General features: G+C 41.5%; 1 protein-coding gene across 3 annotated transcripts in view; it reads left to right on the top strand.

The window, feature by feature from the left end:
- LOC117144791 overlaps positions 1–20,304 on the top strand; it is a 49,386-nt gene that overhangs the window by 7,611 nt on the left and 21,471 nt on the right. For 2 of the 3 annotated variants that reach the window (XR_004459660.1, XR_004459659.1), the window contains one exon: positions 11,573–11,644. The gene's annotated coding sequence lies outside the window, so the exon portion shown is untranslated. Of the gene's footprint in view, positions 1–11,572; positions 11,645–12,577; positions 12,676–20,304 lie in introns of those variants that run through there. The other variant, XR_004459658.1, reaches the window with a different exon arrangement.

Genomic DNA, 20,304 nt, shown 5'->3' with positions numbered 1-20,304 from the left:
GGTTTCAATTGAAATGGTAACAAATTTCATTGCTCGTACGCCAAACGAAAGCTATCTTTGATTAATTCATTATTTCCGGTTTTCTTTAAAGCTGCAAGTGCTACACTGTTTTTTTTAACAGACAAAATTAGAGTGGACTAAAAAGGGAAAATAAATAGTATTATATTTCTTGGAATGCTGTAATCGGATGAAATACTTGAACCAGTTTTCTGATGTTTTTGTGTTCGATATGGTTGAAAGTTTAATTATTAATATTGAAGTAAGCTACCTAAATACTTAATTATGCTATTGTGCGCTATTAAGTCTTTGCTCTTAGATTATAGCTAACTTTACTTTCAAATTAGCCCTGATTTGAGCCCAGTTAACAACCCAGCAATCAGTTTTTCCACATCGCAGTGGATTTCCTTTGCGACCAGTCACATTTTTATCCGATCCTGTCGTGATTTCCGCCAAACCCCTTTGGCCAACTGTCGCCTAAGATTTCTCACAATTATGACCAACAAGCTGGCATAAATTTATGACTGGCACTCAGTCAGTTTGGCATTTGCAGTAAACAGGCAGTGAAAGTATTTTTTAATTAAATGTCCCAAAGGGGGACTTCAATGAGCGCCATGAACCTGCAGGTTATGAGGCGGTAATTTGCAATTTCCCCGTGGTTTCTTGGTATGTGGAGTGTGGAGCTGGGGCTGGATCTTGGTTTACCCGCTCGTTGAACTTCAAAATGTGCGGGAAAAAAGTGAAATTTGCACTTTGTGGCCAAGTTAATGAACTGCGCGAAAATCTCGACAGGAAGCAAGTTTGTAACATTAGCACAGTTCCCCCATCTTGAAACGAAAACTATGCTAATTTCTCGGCTGCTGCCGCGGGGGACTTATGAAATGAATTCATTTTCTTTTCAATCAAAATTAAAAACAAAAGACATGCGGAAGGGTTGGACTAGGTTGCGTGTCGAGGCGTTGGCCACAACTGTTGACTGTTTTATTCACACAATTACAGCCGGCGAATTTGCATTTGTTTCCATCGCCCACATTCACCTGCTCAGTTTTACCTGCCACGCTCCACTGATTTTTGCTTCGCGGGAGCCGCTTCACTTGTTAACAATTAAAAGACAAACCCTTGACTTTGGTCTAGACTCTGGAGACTTGTGTCTTGGGTCTTTTGCAGTTCGCCCACTGACCTGGGATCCATCTAATTAGTTTTCCTTTGACAAAGCCATCGCTTTCTTACGTTTGAATTAGCATTTTCTTACGAAATGCTTGATTCCAAGCTGGCTCCCTATATAAATAATTCAAAACTGACCCGCGGCTTTCTTTTCATTTCATTTGGCCTCTTTGGTCTTCGTTTTGTTTTTCTATATTTGTTGTTTTCCATGTGACGCAGCAGCAACAGCTGAATGTATTTGGGCCCTGTGGGAACGTCTCGAAGAAGTCATAAAACTAACAGTTGAGCGGAAATTAACACAGATACTCCATAGGCCAGCCGGAGAAGAGCCCTCCAGCTCCGAAGAAACAAACAATCGGGTCTCAATGGAATGGCATTACCTTGCGATTGAGATGTAGATGGTTGATTCCGAGATAGCCGGTTGGACAGGTGAACCCAGAGCGGATTATGTGCGTGGTGGTCTAAATAGCCCTCGGATGACGTTGCACAAACCAGGTAATATGGTGGTATCATTAGTCTACAGTTAGTATTTGATACGAAAGTGGGTATCTGGCATTCTTGGTGGCAGTTAAGTTGCGGATTGGGCACACGGTTCATTGTCAACGTACTCGACGGAGGCTTTCTATTCTGGAGAGATCTTTCTGGGGGATAAGATCCCTTCTCAATAACAAATTGACACGCTTGAGGCGACTTCCTTTGCTGCCCAACTGCACTTGGGCTAATTAATGTAAAGGAAATCCATAAGATCTTATCACAGTAACCTGCATTTCCTGCCAGGCACTGGAATAAAACTAAGGTATCTTTCTTACTGTCATTAAAGATAACGAAATTCAAAGCAAGTGTGTAGTGTGTGTATTTTGTTACCTTAAACCTTATAAGGGATTCAGTATGATTTTCTCCGTGTGTGGTCTCGTCTTTTTGGTTGCTTGGCCATTGTTGGCTGTTCCATTTCGCATCTCTGAACTTGTTGAAAGCGAGTAAAATGTGCCAATTTTCCTATATATATACACATATGCTATATCTTTTATGTGCTTGTAACGCAAGAATCGGAGAGTGGAAGCCACAGGCTCGTCCATACATGGCCACTTCATCACGCAGCGTTGGCCAAGCGTGTTGTTTGTTGCTCCTCCGGCCGAATGCAACTGAGCGTCGCCAGCCGGCGGCTTTAGAGCCACCTCCCTCCTTCCAGGCAGTTTCCCCTTGGGAAGTGCCCCTATACCCATACCCTTTCACTTGCCCTTCGGCTGTTGGCTGCATCTATTGTTCTGGCCGCTCGTGCTTGTACTAGATTTATGCACTCCGACTGTATCGCCATTTCCCCCGCGAACAGTTTCGATTTCAATTTAAAGCGGATGCTCGCTTTAATTGCACGCCTGGCGAGTTATAATTCATATGTATATAAGTATATAGTACATGGATAAGTGCACTGCTGCATTGGGACGTTTCGGGTTGCAATGAATGCGCCTGGGTGGCAGTGAACTTGCCGATCAAGTGGGTGTAATCCATACATTCGGGTAGTTTGAATGCTATAGGAGCAATCAACGGTTAATTGCCAAAATTGTTTATAAAATAGCTGGATTAAGGTCACTTTTAGAATCATCTCATTTTACTAAATTGTTATGATTAAAAGAAAGGATATAATCAATTTGATTTAGAAATACCACTGTTTTGTTTGATTTCAATCTTTAAATTTAATAATATAATAGAAATCCTTCTCTTTCTTGACCTTAAAAGTGGAAAGGCAGTTGCATGACATGGCCAAGATGGAATTTCATCTCACTTTTCGCTGCAGTTCAGTGGCCGTTGCACTTGACATACAGCCACTGTCAATGCGACTAAAAGTGCAACTGGAATGGCCATTGAAATTGCAACTGCAATTGCAATTGCAACTGCAACTGCCAATGCAATTGATTGTGGCTGGCCAATCGAAGGGGTTGGCTAGATGGCTGGATAGATGGATGAATGGATGGATGGATGGATGAATGGCTGGATAGATGGCAATTGCGACTTGCTCACTTTCACTGATCGAAAGCGTGAAGGCAAAGTTTAATTGAATCTGCAGCTGCTTCGCCGCTGACAGCGAACAATGATTGGTAGCATTCAGTGGTCGTGGCCCATACCAACTTTCAAACCTAGCCATTTGAAAGTTATTGGCCACAAGTGCGCACACACATGGCGCCCCCTGCAGATACATACTATATATGTACATATAGGTGTACTTACTTTCAACCTAAAGAAACTCCAAGTAAACTGAACGTGTCAGCAAGTCGGGCCGAGGTTTCAGGCTACAGTAAAACTTTTGGCCCGGCTCTTTGCAGTTAAGTTGCGACAAAATCAATAGGTGGAACTTTTAGAGGGGCGGGCGGGAAAATGCGGCTTTGCGACCGAATGGAAAATGGGGGGCGTGGCCCCATGGTGCAATTTGTTATATTCAGGCGTCGCCTTAAATTGGGTCACCGAAAATGTTCAATTATTCGAGTGAAATGCAGTCTGTAGGGAACACTCCGCCCATTTTTTTTTTTTTGTATTTTTTTCGTGATTTTTCAGGGCAGCCAGCCCTGATTTTGGGCTCACGAAAAACTGGTTTTAAAGTTGATGCAAGTATGATTTTGCTGGCTCATTGCCACAATGCGGTCTCGATTTATATACTTTATGCGAAAAGTTGGCCTTTGCTGAATTTGTCACGCACTCTAAAAAGGAGCAGAACTTCATAAATTTTCCTTTATGTAATTGTTAATAAAATCTAAAGAATCGTATGCATGTTATATCCAAAAATCACTCCATTACCCTATATCTAAGTTATTAATCCAATTAGCATTAAATTTGTTTAATAATACAATATTTTGACACTTGCTGCGACTGACAACAATTTAATGGCTTTTCCATTTCGTGGAAACCATATCTATGATGCAATTTAATCTGTCTTGCATTCGAGCAAAGAAAGCGATTTGATGCCTGAAGCGCATTTGATCTTCGTTGCATGGGTAATAAAAATTTCCCCTCCATTTTGCTGGCCATATTTTTATGAGTTTTACAACAAGTTTATAAGCTCAAAACCCTTCGGCACACATGGGGAGGAGGGGAAATGTGCGTGTGTTTGCGCTGTGACTTTCCATTTGCAGAGATTTCCACATTTCACATTTTGGGATTTGAGATTTCAATATGTGTAAACGTCGTTTATACCAAATGCGCCATGAATAAAATTCGTCTCGTTTCGTTTCGATTCGATTCCGATGGTCGCTGGCAGTGGTGGTGGGGTCGAGTATCCAAATGGGATTTCATTTATTATGACCAGAAGGGGCTCCACTCCAGACTTCAGAAGGGGCAGTTTTAGGTGAGCCGCGGGCCATGGTAAATCAGTTGCCGTTGCGTTGGCCAAACATTGCACAAAATCTATGCAGTTGCACGAACGCGGCTCAGAAGCTGAAAAAACTAGCTACTTTTAATTGAATTAATTATATTATCTCTTACGTAATCTGAATCTATTTATCGCAATCAATTAGGAAGCAAGCCGGTCTTGTAAAATGCTTTCCACACAAAGGATCTCTAAGTTAAGGAGTTAATCTCTAAATAATATTATAATTAAATATTAAAACCTTTATAACCTTTGATAATATGGATAATTTTTGGGTGTAAACCAGAATTTATCACCATTTTATAACAAAGTAATATATTTTAATATATTCATTTCATAAAAGACTGTTAAAGATCTCTATGGAATGCTATTAATTTACTTTTCTTTCGAGTTTTTCTTCTGTTATAACCCCAAAATATTTCCTGTGTTGTGCCACACCTCTCCCTGTGGCACCAAATGGGTGATTTGGGGGCGTGGCACTCTGAGCAAACTGTAACATTTGTGGCTGGCCTCGGGACTGACCGGTCGCACATAAAGTGGCAAAGGGCGCGTTTTCCGTCGCACTCGATTTGGATTTCGATTTTGATGGCAATGGCTGGGCTAAATGTTTGCAACACACGCTGCGGCGTTGGTCGACTTTCCAGTTCAAATGGACCAAAGTGGGGCATATTTATGGGCTAAACTAGTGCAGCTGATTATTAAGTTGCTCGACCGACATAATTTGGTTGATTTATTCGACTAAATGGAATCAATTTGCTGTCGCATTTCAAATATTGGGTTTCGGTTATCGCGCATGGCCCACATTTCGAATCAACAACATACTGATAAGCGCATCACGATGTTGCAACTTTGACACAAATGCTTTGTTGCTGCCACTAAGCAGACACTCCCGAAGATGTTGCAGTTGCAGTTCGCAGTCCGCCGCACTGGCAATTTGCTGTCAAATTGTCGCAAATTCTTACAAGCGCCGCTCATTAAAATTACCCAAATGCCAGCGCCAATTGCCGGAGCAGTGGAAAATGGGAGATGGAAACGGAAAACGGCATCGCATGACAAATGGCAGCGACGAGCTCCACAGACAAGTGCCTCCTAGAGATGCACTGAAAGAAATGAGTTTAGACATCTCAGAATTTATACCTATTTAAAATTTTTAATTTATTTGGTATAAACCATTCTCAAACAACTCATAGTAAATGAAGTATAACTATATATATCTAAAACTCATTTAAAGGCACATTTTATTTTTTAAATTAATTAATAAGTTTTTGAAAGTCATATTATTTTTTCGAGTACTTCAGCTGGCGTATTCCTGCGCAAAACTGAGACGATTTGGCAATGCAATTTTCGCCGGCCAGCTGCAAAGTCCGTAGAATTGGCTTCCTCGTGTTGGCCCCTCAACAAATTTGTCGCTGGCATTTGCAACGTGATTTTCGGTGACTTGAAGGCAGCTGATAAGCGAGCTACTTTTCCGCCGATTTCCGACTGACTGACTGGCAAAGAAACTGAGACTGAGACTGAAACCGAGACAGACTCGAAGTCTCAGATACTTTTGAGCACCACCTAGATAAAGTGCAGAAAGTGCTGATGGCCAGTGGTATTACTTTACCATTATTGGGTGCTCTCAACAATGTAATACAAAGCGCGGACAAAATGTGCTGATCGAGCGGCAAATTAACTGATGAAGCGTGGCTTGAAAAAAGTAACGGAATTGCGGGCATTATTACACAGGTGAGCTGAAGATCGAAGAACCACCATGGCCAAATGCTGCGACAGCAAAATTGCGCAGCAAAAAAAAAAAAGATACAAGCACGATCACCTCGATTCGTTCGATCATTTGAGAGCTTAGGTCTGCGAGACTCCAGTACACTTGTACTTCTTGTGCCATAAACTTGTGCACCTGCACAGCCAATGGATTGCGCAAGAGCTGATCAAACTCTGGTCCACCATCGCTGCCCACTCCAATCTCTCTTCTTTCCCAGATATTGTAGATGGATCGTGGCCAGGCTGTCAACGGATCGTTTAAGTCTGGTCTGGTCTGGTTTACTTTTGCCATTGCCTCGCGCACAAAATGTCATTCATTCAGCTCATTGAAATGGAAAGCTGAAAAATTAACATTGCACACGGACGCTGCTGGGTAACTGAAAATAAAAATAATACATATTCTAAACACAAAAACACACAAAAAACCAATTGGAAATGGAAAACAACTGATGCAGAGAGGCAGCTGAACTAAGCTCTTTGGAAGAGTTGAGTGCCCTACAAAAGTGCTGATTCTTAAAGAATATGATTGTATGATTATGATTATTATTATGAGAAAATCTACAGTTTATTGATATATACAGTAAAGGAATATTATCAGTGTTTTATAAGTGGATTGGTAGGGACTCAATCATTTAATTTAACTTTTACAGATAGCTAAAAATACTTAGGTAGTTAATACTCATAATTTCTTACTTAATGCTTATTAAAAATAATTCTAAAGTATATACCCGTATATATCTCACATACTCACTATATGTATGTATATGTATCTAGCAGATACGTTCTAAACGGCTGTTCATTTGGCATTCTACGTACTACGTACATACGTACGTTACTTGCCAAGTTGCCGGCATTTGGCGAGTGTTACGCGATTTTGAGCGCTCTAATTGTCCGCTTGTTCACTCGTGTGTCCGTTCGACCAACACACGCTGCAGTAGAACACAAAAAAAAATATATAAAAAAAACGTCTGGCTAAAATCCGCAGCAGAACTGGCAAGTAAAATACAGAAAAATATACACTATAACAGAACACACACACTGCCTGCGACATGCAACGCTGCACAGACGGCGAACATTTTGCTGAAAAGCTGAAAAAAAATAATAACGAAACGAATGAAAACAAAACAGAACAACAATGAACAAAATGTACAGTGCAGATAATTTGGCATTAAGTGGAGTGGAAATGCGTAGGAAAATATGATATAATCGAGTGGTGAACACATATGGGCGTGCATGCATGGCCGGGCAAATGGAACCGCTTTGCATTCAAGATCAAGTTCAAGTTGGGAGCGATGATTATCGCGGCTTGTTGAAGTTTACCGATTTTCCGGTAGTCAGATATGCCTGATGGGAAACTGGCAATCGGCGTTTTCACAAACACCGAACAACACCAACCGCAAAAACCTTGGAAAATTAGCAAAACGAAGGAGAAAAATCACCTTTTGACCCACTTTAAGGAGCCATCAATGGTTGGTAAGCATAATGAGGCACATGATGTTGCAGTTGCCGGTTGATTGATGTGGAAAAAGGCGAATGAAATCAATCCGAAGGCTTGGTGTAATGAGGATGTACTTGCAGATACCATCTGCCAGTTGCAAGTTGCCAGAAGATAGCAAAACCAAAGCCCAGCGGCTGTCTTTGGGTGAAAATCAACGGATTCAACGGAACGAACGGAAGTCGGCGGCAATTTGTGAACGCAAATCATGTTGTTGCATACAAAGTTAGCTGCTGCCGATGGCTGGGCACAAATGTCAAATGCGAAAAGCAGATGCCAGCGGTTTGGATTTATTTTTCTCCTAGTTTTTGCGGCCACTTTAACAGCATGAACGTGACTTTTGCATTAACGGGCTTTAAATCGGGACTGAGATTGCAACTTTAAGTTGCAGTTGCATTTGCCGACTTTTAAGTGTGTCAGCTTTCTGCCTGAGAGCAGCGGCAACAAGGTGCAGCAGCATTTCACGCACACTTGCGCCGCACACTCAGCGGCACAGATACACACTCACACAGGCGCACACACTTAATTATGCATTAGGCTGCTGCTGCTGCTGCTGCTGCACTTGCTGCATTGACAGCGACACTTTTCCAGGAAAAACGATGAAGGGAAGGGTCAACGAACCCGGCGGAATGACAGAGGTTAATGAATACCCCTGGGTTAGCACTAAACGAGATTATGACGGCGGGGAAAACTACTGAATAGTTAAAGGATGTCCTTAGAGAACGCATTTCTGACATAGTAACAGCTTATAAAGCATTTCTAAAATGTATACCGAATAAACATTTTAACTAAGGATTTTCCTCAGATTGCTTCTGCTATTGATACTAACCAAGCTTAATGCTTTTGATATTAATAAAGCTTAATGCATTTTGTCTATTTATGCAACCAATCCCACTTTTCACCTCATACTGTTCAAACACGAAATGGTCTACCATAGAGATTACCACATATGTATATATATCAACATTGGCAAAGATCAATTGATTAATTTCTAAACCAAGACACAAGTGCAAATACTGCTTTTCAATTCGATAATTTGCCCAAGGCATTATCTTGTTGGTTATAATTTACCCAAAGGCAGGCCATAAACTGGCCACATGGGGGAAACCCGATTGTTGGCCAGCTGTTTTGGCCAAATTGAACTATGTACCTGGCCTGGCCGAAACGCCGCACAAGTGCGATAATTTAAATCAGCTTACCGCCTGTCCGAGCATAGCACTCTCCATTAAATCAGACTCCATTGTTTACGACAATCAATTGCCGCCTCAAGATGCCCAGCTCCACGGAGGATGCATGTATGTGCTCCTCCTGTTGGCCAAACTGTCAAAGGTGGTCGCCGTAATTGGCGAAATACGTTGCCCGTTTGCCGTTCAATGGAGCGTGCAGTTACTCCGCTGGCTGGCTGGCTAACTGGCTGGCTGGGTGCACACTCCGATGGGTTTTAGGTTCAGCAGAGGGGTTGGCCAAAGGGGCCACCGGCCATTTCCATGGCTTAACCCACGCATGTGGCCATTGTGTAGATTTCAATTGAAGGTACTGCACGCAGAAACGCGACCAAATCGATGTTGCCTCCATGTTGCTGTCTTTTTTCTGACCACTGACTAATGGCTTAATGTGTGCATGTGCCGCTCTGCCTATGTTGTTCCTCTGTGGCTATGTGTGTGTGTAGCTTTCTGACTGTGTGCGTGATGCATGGCAGCTGTGCGCAAATTTATATTGCCTACTTTTCGGGGCGCGTGAGTTTCGCAAGTGCAATCGATTTTGTTTTGCTTTCGAGCTGCCCACACGTACAGCATTGTCTCTCGAATGTAACAGCTCTACAACACTGGAAAAAATACATGAGCATTCCTTAATAATATATTATTAATACACAATAAAATGGGAAGATTTTATATATTAAAATTTTTAAAACAAATTATATAACTTCCCTTTCAATTCATATTTTAATTTTTGTATTTATGTTTGTAAATTTTCTCCGAGTGTAATGAATCCACACGCCTCGATGCCCACAGAAGGAGGAAGGGAGACAGCGTGAGTTGAGAGAGTGCGACGGAAGACAGTGAATCCTCGCCGCACAAGCCGCCTTGTTTATTGAATTTGGGCGCTTTTGTGTGAGAGTGACAACGACGGGCGTCCTGCAATTGAGGATGTAATTTTTGCATGTCTCCGGCATTAAATTCTGCACTGCCCCCGCTCCTCGTCCCAGTGTCCTTTCGTCCTTTCTGGCACTGCGTGCGTGTGTGTGTGTGTGCTCCTGGGCAATTAGGGCTATGACATTCCGCTCTAAATCTCCTGCACACTTTGCTAATTGTTTCCAATTCCACAAACACACATCCAAATAGTGGACCCACAGATAGTCGTCGACAAGTAATTGCAACTGAAGTCTGACCCCCGGCAAATTGGCTGTGAAAGCTCAGGCTGAATGGCTTCAATTATAATTGTTAAATTGCATGCTATGCTTTGATTCCTGCCTTTTATTAATTTGACTTTGACCCAATTCGCTTGACGAATTGCTAATTCCGTTGGGCAAAACTCATTTCCTAAGCCACATTTGATTTGCATTCGTTTTGAATAAAAGCTGCCCTTAACTACACTTTTCCCTTCAATTTGGCCATTTCAGTGCAGTGTCCGTGCTTCTGAAAGGTAAATGCATTTTTATAGCCAACGACTCTGGGATTCATTTTCATTCACTCGTATTCGGTTGCTCAGTCAATTTGAATTTTTACACTGCAGGAGAGATTGGCATTGATTTTGTATAGTACTTTCTTGGTAGCTTTAGTTTTCCCTTACAAAAACCACAAAACAATTCTTATCTTAAATACTTAAATTAGGGGACTATATGGGAATTGTTGAATTATTAAAAATTGGTATTTTTTGCAATTTAAATGCTTTTTATTTTCCTCGTTTTTGTTAATTGATTATTTCTCGACTCGAATTTGAGAGAATATTATTCCCGATTTCGATCAATTCCAATACATTTCTTTCGGTGCATGTAAAACATATCAAACCGATTCGAAGTGAACCGATTCAACTGAACTCAGTTCGATTCGAAATACGACTGACTGGAAGTCCACGTTTTTTGTCCGCACGTGACCTGTGTGAGTGAGGGTCTACCCCTTCACATCTGTGATGTTTCACAATTCATCGCAACCGAACCCTAATCTGAAATTTCTACCTTTTGTAGTTCAATACGTACATGGCTAGATTCATTTCATTTTCATTCATTCATTTTACCTGTTATATACTTTTCAACAAACTTAATATACCCCTACACTTTGCAAGTAACGGGTATACAAAGTTGATGCAAATTTTAAGAAATTTGAGAAGATTTTCTTCTTATAAGGTGAAGGAAAAACGATTAATACATAGTATTTAAAAGCTTAAAATTGTGCTATTTTGTGATGAATCCGCAGGATATGCCAATGTTAAAATCATCACTAGTTTTCATACAAACTGAGCGGTGATTATTTACTCAAGATGAGAACTATGCGTTGATTAACTGCTGAAAACGCAATAAATGGAACTGCAGGGCTTTCTTCGTTTCCAATGCCAGTTAAGTCGGCACTTTCCACTCTTTCACCCACATACACGTTTCACTTGGCATTCTGCGTGCAGCGATTTGTGTGCTAGTGGGAATCGACTGACTTCTCCTGTTTGTCGCTTGCCTTTTGTTATAGGCTTTTAATTGACATATGCGTTTTCTACACGATTTTTCAGTAGTTTGCTACGGCTGCTCCCCATCAAAGCAAACCAAAGCTGCATACTAATGGCCATCTTCTGATTTCGAATTCTCTTTGCAGCTCCCAATGACGACGACGACGAAAACAACAACTTCCTGAGTCTATTGGCCAACACATCGGCTAACCCCAGAGGTGAGTTATTAGCCAGAGTTAGTGTTAGAGTTGGAGTTAGACTAGGTTCGGTTAATTGGTCTCGCATGCGTCTCGATGATAATTAGAGCCGACAGGTCCAGACGTCTTGGATTATTGGCATTAGCACCGATTTTATGACCTCGCACGCGCTCAAAAAGCTGAAAAATGGTCCCATGACCATCCGATGGGTATACTTTGTATCTGTCCATAACTCATTTCTATGCTGTCGGAGTTTTCCCACTGTATTTTTCGGGCTAAATTAGAAATAAAAGCTTCACCTTTGCTGATGCTTTTTGCATAAACACAAGACGACCAAAAAGTGGTAAGGGGGTTCAGGAGGTTTTCATTTTTGTGGCATGTGGGAGCCATGTGAGCTGAGGATAAGCTTTCACTCGAAGTGGTTGGAGTGCTTTCGTGTTTTTTGCTACGAGCTCGTTGCATTCGTGACAGATATAAATAAAGAAAACAGTGCTGGGATATGTAATCGGAATTGAAGGAAAGCTCAGCTCAGAATTAACTCAAAATAACTTACTTTTTACCTGTTTTTTAGAGTTTGTTCAGGATTTAAGCCGCCCTTACACAACAAGGCGTATACGTAATATTTCATAAAGTTAAATGCCTACTTAAATACTTAACAACATTCAGTATTAAATCATTATTTATTAAACAGTTTTGATTCCGAACTTCTTTTTTATATCCTGAAGATTCTTTTGTATCTGAAACTTCTGACTACGATTTACATTCTTTGATCCACCCTCGCAAAGCTTTCCTTGGAGCTTTTCCGAGCAGCAGCTTTCACTCACAACTCCCGTCGTCAGCTGTATGTCCTTTTTTGCCGAGCTGAAAACCGAGCGACGCAAACTCGAATTCCCGCAGTCAGTCTCCCAACGAGCCCATTGTGGCACAGAACGCGCGCTCCTCGTCGAGAAGTTGGCCAAAACGCAAAAACGGCAGCGCGTCGGGAGGCGGCTGGCGCAGGAGGCGGTGGGCGGGGCTGGCACGGTGCCACGCGCAATTCACAATCCTCACAAGTAAAAATGAATTAGAAATTGTGCGCGCTTCGTTGTTACATAAACGCCACCACAATAAAACCAAACTCCTGCACGCACACACGTCAAATTGCCCAAAAATCGCGTCCTGCGAGAGTGAAATTATCCTGGCCAAGTTGTTGTTCCGCCGAGTTCGCTGTGGTCGTGCTGATGGTGCTCCCGTATATTATGTAAATGATTATGTGCCAGAAACGGAGCGCTGCGACTCACGAAGGCCAGCACAAACCTTCGTCGCCGTCAGTCGTCGTCGTCGCAGTCGTGGATGTTTTTACCCGAGATGTGGAGCCGAGACCACAGTGTTCATAGTCCTGAGTCCTGAATTCTGAGACCTGAGACCTGAGTCCATAGTCCTTAGACCTCAACTCTCGGTGCGAAGTGGGCGGTCTAGCGAGGGCTGTCCACCTTTACGTTCTTGTTTTACCACTGGACACCGCAAACAGCAAAGTTTGTCGAGTGAAAGCCACCCATTTTATCAGGACCTCCCTTCAGCCTCGAAATACGCGGCTAACTTCGAATAGAAAGCACGCGTTTTGGGTCCTCAAACATAAAAAAACTTGTATAAAATAAAAATAATATCATGAATATATTATTAGAAAATTAGATTAACATTTAAGCCCGTAAAACGCCTAGTCAATATTAGTTAAGGAGAAATTCCTTCTACAAGATGAGCATTTTCATGTGTGATATTATGTGGAAGTCTTGTCATTTTCAAAAAGGGATTTCTTTTCCCAAGTGTATTCACCTCTATCGGCTTGCCTTTGGAAAATCCTTTCTTTTTTCGGCGACACATGAGTGGGACTGTTTGCGTGGGCGGCGAGCGGAAATACAAAGCGGTGCGGCACCTGCAGAATGTGTAGCAACAACGAGGACAAAAGGCAACTAAATTGTTGCCAAGTTCTGCTATCTTTGGCAGCTCGCCTGGCGGCTCCTTTTTAAAGCAATTTATTATGCCTGCGAGCGAATAATTTACACACACACACCCTTCTCCGCTTGTCTGTAATGAATAAGTTATTTCAAAAATGTATCTACACACTCGCCGTGTAATATGTCTGCATATTAAGCAGAAGGTATATAAGAAATGGGCCTGCCAAGGACATTCCTCTTCCATGGATCCCACCATGTGCACCATGGTTTCTACGGGCCGCGCGCTTAATGCAAATCAAATTTCACCATTAATTCGACTAATTGGCGCTTGTAAAAAGAGGGAGGGGGCCGGTGTGTAGCGGTCGTGTTCGATGGTAAATTGAATGAAAAGCCCGTCCGACGGTTTACTACGGTTTATTCAATTAAACTACCCCTTTCGGTCGCCATCTGTGGGCACTCATGCATTCAAATGGTGACCATAGAGCTTCGAATATGAGCACTGTCCATTTAAATCGGATTTCCAGTTCGAAACAAACTTTTCCATGACCAACTGACTGGGTGTGCCATAAAGTTAAAGCCTTGCCAAGCCTAATCTCTCAAATGCTTTGAAATTTATATTATGGATAAAGTGTGCTTAAATTACTATTATAAAAAATTAAATCACAAACTTTTTCATAAGAAATCACTCTAATGCTAAATGTGTTGCATTTAAACTGGGTTCATATAAAATAATTATTGGCTTAAGTTTTACATTTATTTTATATTACAACGTATACCCAAGATAAGAAGGATAAATGTAGTTTTAAAACAATTTCACAAATTTTCCAAAAGCGAAAGTTCTTTGCGGCTTTTCCCTTAATGATGTTCTTTCCAAAGAATTGAAAATTTAGCTGGAAAATGATTTCATAGTACTCAGAAAATTGTGTGCTGACTTAAATTGAATAATAGATGAGTGCGGTATGTACGCCACAAATTTCCAGGTGAAATGAAAATTACAACTCTCGGCCATTTTCCCCGATAAACATTTCCACATTGCCATTATGCAGAGATAGAGACCGAGGAAATGTGGGGATCTGTGTGTCCGATTTCTCACATGACTTGCCATCCTCTGCTTTTCAATTTTCGCAATTTCATAATTTTTCATAATTTTATAATGGCCTTGCCTAATTCAGCGGTTGTTGGACCCAGATTCGAGATCTTGTGCATTTCATTTTGCAATTTTCCCAGGCCCCCTCGAAGTGCAAGTGTAAAATTAGATTTGCACACGAAAGTGCAATCAGCTGAATGTGTCTGCTCCACCTCCTTAAATCCACTTAATTTGGTGCTTGTTTTTAGCGGCTTGCTGCTGATTTTGAGTTTTGCATGCCTCAGCAATTAAAAGTTGGACAGCCAATTCAGCAGGTAATTGCAAGTAGGCAGGTATGTATATCTTTCATATCTTCTAAGGTGGGGAAGCTGGTGGCTGTAATTACCAAAGTCATTATGTTTTCCTGCGTCACCGATTTCACCGGCGCTTTTTCCACCACGCTGGAGGAGATTGACGGGGTAACTTCTGCTGTTGGGGCAAATGTCAGTGGCAAAAGTTTTTGCTAAACTGTTTGAGTTCCTGCAGCCGCAAGCAAACTGTTTGCCAAACTCTGCATGACAGGCAGCCGCTTTCCTCGGTACTCCTCGAAATCCATACATTGAAACAACAATAACGCTGGAAAAAGTTGAGAACTTTGTGACTTTAATACATGAACTTTCGATATGAAAAGGTCATGATCAAACATAGGCATCTAACAAAGAAAAAAGTTCATGATGATTATATAGTATGTATAAAAACCAGCAGAATGTTTTTCTGTGATTAAAGTATTATCCTTTCATGTTCATGTTCTTGATCTAATCGTATTAGGTTTTCTTTTTCTCGGTGTATAAAATATGAGGCTCACTGAACTTTTGACTCCTGTCAAGCGAAAAGTCAACCAGTCACAGTGCATTTCGATTTGAATTTATGGCCGGCCATCGGGGCGTATGGGTGATATTTGAGTTTATGGCCTAAACTGGCGTGCAAATGAAAATAGTTTGTCTTTCTAGCTCTTCTTATTGAATTTCCCAGAAATATGCACAACAAAAGTAAAAAAAAGGAACCAAATAGAGGTCCTGCTTGTGGGTCAAAAATTGCCAATGCTCCAAAATTTATTATGGCACACGAATCCTAGAAAACTTGCACCATGTGGGGATCTCTGTGCTTGTGTGTTCTTATGTCTTTTATAGTTTTATGTGGAGCATAATCAATAACAATTTGCATTTATATAGAATGGTCTGAATGGACGCCGTTTGGTTGGCCGGGGCCATCAAGCTCCCTCCAGACAAATACACATACTCGACTCGAAACGAGTCCCAAATATATGTATGTATATATATTGTGCACAAGAACTGAACAGTGCACATAAGAAATACAACAAATGTCGAAGGGAAGTGGTCGAAACAAACAGGCTACGCAAAAAAGAAACAACAAAGTTTATAATGTACACGGATATATATTATGCAAAATGTGGGTTGCTTTAAAAATTAAATATTCCTTCAGAAGATGCTTTGAAGTTTTTAGCTAAAGTAGATAAAAGAGAACAGATTTGTGTTGTGTTTTAATAATGATTTATATTACTACAGCAGGGATTTCATTTTTGTAGGTATTTATTTTTCAATTTCGCAGAAAATTTATTCGCAGATACTAAGCCATTCCATTGAAGTCCTTATTAACGCACAACGCACCGATGGCAAACGTAATTCCGATTACAAAAGAGGAAAACAATGCTGAAAATCCAGCTTTGGCGGTGGCCGTGCTCCTCTCCTTTATGGATTTCTGTCCCTATTTTTGGTCAACTCGTGTTACTTCTCCTTTTTGCCTCCGATTCCCACTTTTTTTTCGACATGCTGTGCAAGAAAATGCCAAACAAATATACAATAAACAAAAGCGCTCGAACCCAAACACATAGTACATATACTAGCAAGCACAAAGCAAACTTTTTGCGACAACTAAAAACGGCAAAATATTTTTGCTTGTCTTTGTTTCCAGGAGGGTTTTCCCCGGGAGGGAAGCGGGAGGGGGTTAGGAGTCAGAGGGAGAAGGAACATGAGAGCGAGAGAGAGAGAGGCAGCAATAAACATGGCACACATCCTGGAGGCAAGGACTCGAGTGGCTTTTGTGCTGCTGCCAGAAGCGGAAATGGGTAACAGCACCGCATTTTGGAATGTGGGTGGTGTGAGGTGGGCAGGATTTTCCACCGTCTGTATCCCGGGGTTTCCTACCATTTTTACCACCCCCCCCTTCCCCCCGCTCTCATTCCCTGTGTTTGCCACAGGACTCGTTCTGTGCGTGCCACGTATTTAAATTAGTATGCAACATGAATGACAGCCGCCATTTCCATCGCATCGCTCATGTTTCCCTGATAAACTCTTTGCCAGAGTGTTGGTGTGTGTCCTTGCCTTGATTTGAATTTTTAACTTGTGCAAGGCGCAAATGAAAGCGAGCATTAGCGAAATGCCATCATGATGCCTTGATGAAATGAATTTTCGCTCAATGACTTATTCAGCTTCCCACGCTCACTTAGCGAACTTTGGCTTCCTTTCGGCGCCAGGATATAGGCATCCCATTGATAATCACCTTGGAGACAGTGAACGAGCAAAAGAGCGACTTGGCTGGCCTTTTTGCCGCCGCCTGGGCTGCATTGACACCTTCGCTGCTCCTCGAGACGGACGTGTCCTGGCTCCTGATTGTGGGCTACAGTGAGATAAAATGGAACTGCACCCACCAGGAGGACAACAACCATGATGACGATGACTGCCATGATGCTGATGATGATGATGATGCATGCACGTCTGTTGCTCTTCTATCGTTTGGCGTCTATGCCAATCAAGTCAGCCAGCCAGCCAGGAGGCTTAAGGACAACAACCCACTGCGAGAATGGCAAAAGTGAAAGCAACAAAATCTCCATCATCAAGTGTCATTCTGGGCAGAAGTTGACGCATACATAAACACACTGAGCCAAACTAGATAGTTGAATGAATTTCAGTTTAAAATATAGTCAAGCAGATACTTTAGATACTTTATAGAGTATCTTTACCAAATATACTCAGTTGAGTTTCCTTAAAATATTTTTAAATGCCTTCTTGAATCTTAGATTCAATTCAGCTAACATTTAGTTAGACTTATTACTTCTTAGTGCATGCTGTCTTATTGGGCTTTGAATGTGTAATTAAGTTAATTGCATATAATTTTTTCTTTCGGTACACACACGCCTTATTGAGGCATCTGTCCGTGTGCAACTCTATCCATCTGAATGTGTCCCACCCGTTCGCTTTCCCGTACAACTATAGCCATGAATATTTATGCTTTGTTGCAAGGACCTTCTTCTCCCCGGAATGTTTTGGATGTTGCTGTCGGCTTTTGGACTCTGAGAGGCGGTGGTGGTGGTGGTGTTTGGAGTAGGTGGTGTTCTAACCCAGCCGTTGTTCTTCTTCAAGAGCACACACAGTGTCTGGCAAATCAAGTGGGCAAGTTTGAATTGGGGCGGCTGCTGTTGCTCCTGCCGGGCTTAAATGTTGTTTAAACAAAACTTTGATTTCATCATACTTGGCAAACTATTTAGAACCAACATGCCACAGGCTTTGCATGCCGCTGCTTCTTTCGAACTCTGAACCAAAATCCAATTTCCGATATCAGGTAACTCCGAACTCTGGCCTGGCTGTGAAACCAATCCCCTGGCTCTGGCAGCTTCAATTAATAATCCAAAACCATGGATCGATCCGTTTTTGATTTATGCTAGCCTGGGCCACAGAATCATTGCGAATTCAGCGCAATGGTATCGCCAGCAAAACAGATTGCCGTCGAATGCCATTAAGCATTATCCGCTACTCATACACACTCAATTTAATGATTGATTTGAGTTTAATTGCTTTCAATTGTTTTGCGGAATGCAAATTTTACAAACGGTTGACTGACCAGCAAGATCAATAAGCAATAAGCAAACATTTTTCATTTTCACCCCCGCCTCCCGTAAAATTACGTGTGAATCGAGGCGATTGGTTAAAGTATCGGCCATTTTAGCCCTCAGGCAAATATTATGCAACACTTTTGGCCCAAATTCACATGGCCCTAACAAAATACTTAAGTATGTACGTATCCTCCCGCCCTTTGACAACTCATCAAAAACGACTGGCAAGGTCATGATGTGCCAAATACCCAGAGGGCTGTCGAGAAAATGGCAAAAAATAAAACCCAAAAGTTCAGAAGAACATTTCTGCAGAGAGGAAAATCATTATTTAAAGACTTTTGTATCCTTTTTTTTTTAGCATGTAAAGCATTTACAGAAGACAAAGATATTTGAGTATTATATAAAGTTACAAAAAATAGTTGTGCTAGATTTCCGGGAATTATACACATAGTTTCTTTCCGTGTCTTTCGATCTACCATATGTGTATCTCAATGTGTGTGCTACTTTTCCCAATGCTCCCAAGTTTGTCACACTTTCAGCCGTCTTCTTCTGTATCTCAACATTTCGCTTTTTCTTGTTTATTGATTTTTCCTACCCGACCCACCCAAGTTTGTTGTACTTTTCACACATTATTTACGTTTCCACTTCGTTTTTGTGGAGCTTTAACTACTTCGCAATCTTGGCTCGATGAGTATTTATAATTGCACTTAGCGTATAACAAGAGTCCGTAGAATAGAGAGGTTGGAAAATGGGCAGATACCGATATTAATTAAGTTGGCCAGTTCGTGGGCGGCTTTTTCCGACTCTGGCCAATTCAAACTGAAGTGGCTGATGGAAGTTGGTTGCCATCTTCTCTCTCTCTCTCTCTCTTGCTCGCTTTTCCTTTTGGCCTGAGTGGCACTTGTCGTTGGCGGTAATGACGTCATTGTGGACAGTTGGTGGCCGGATTGCGGGGAGGTCAACTCCACAGCAGGTGTGTCTCCTACCTTTGAGGTGCGTGTGTGTTTGTGTGCTTGTGGTTGACAGACTGTTGCATATGTCACAGCAATTAAATTCCAGCTAAAAATAAACAGGGCAAGCCTAAACAGAGTATCCCTCAAGAGTAGGCACAGCCCTATCTAACCCATATCAAAAAATATTTTCTGACAGGCGGGGCATGCCCTGATATTATAATTACACGCGTATGTAGAAAAAAAGATACCTATCAATGATAATTGAATTCCACGGCGTGCATACCACAGGTCGTATGCGCTATTTTATATGGAATTACTGATGGAAATGGGAAAACTCACATGCCAATCAAAATGCCAAACAAGCGAATCGAGCTCGATTATTGGACATACATAGTTTATCCCGCCATCATCATTTTCATATTTCGGCCAGCTTTCAAATATTTGAACACATGCATATCTGAGCCAAATAATAAGCGAAACAAAAGCGAAATTTTCCGGGAGTCGCGTGGTTTGTGGAACTCCAGTGCGACCATGTAAACACACATGTGCAGATGACCTCTAAACGGTCCTATTGTAATTTGTTATATAAATAAGCATAATATGCTGTGTGTATCATTACCATTAGCCTCGTCATGTTTTTGGGCCTGGCCCAACGCCAAATTTATATCATCCTTCAGCATAATAATATTCACTATGTATATATGTACAATAGCGCAGTATGTGGGCCATTTATATGCACATATTTTTTTTTGGCACATTCCTTTGCCTTCCACCCGTTGTGTGCATAAAATATTTCTGTGGTAATTTTTCATGTTCAC

The sequence above is a fragment of the Drosophila mauritiana genome, chromosome 3R (assembly GCF_004382145.1).
Source record: "Drosophila mauritiana strain mau12 chromosome 3R, ASM438214v1, whole genome shotgun sequence".
Classification (NCBI taxonomy): Eukaryota; Metazoa; Arthropoda; class Insecta; order Diptera; family Drosophilidae; genus Drosophila; species Drosophila mauritiana.
Note: the sequence above shows the minus strand (reverse complement) of the source record. Positions and strands in the feature narration are given on the sequence as shown.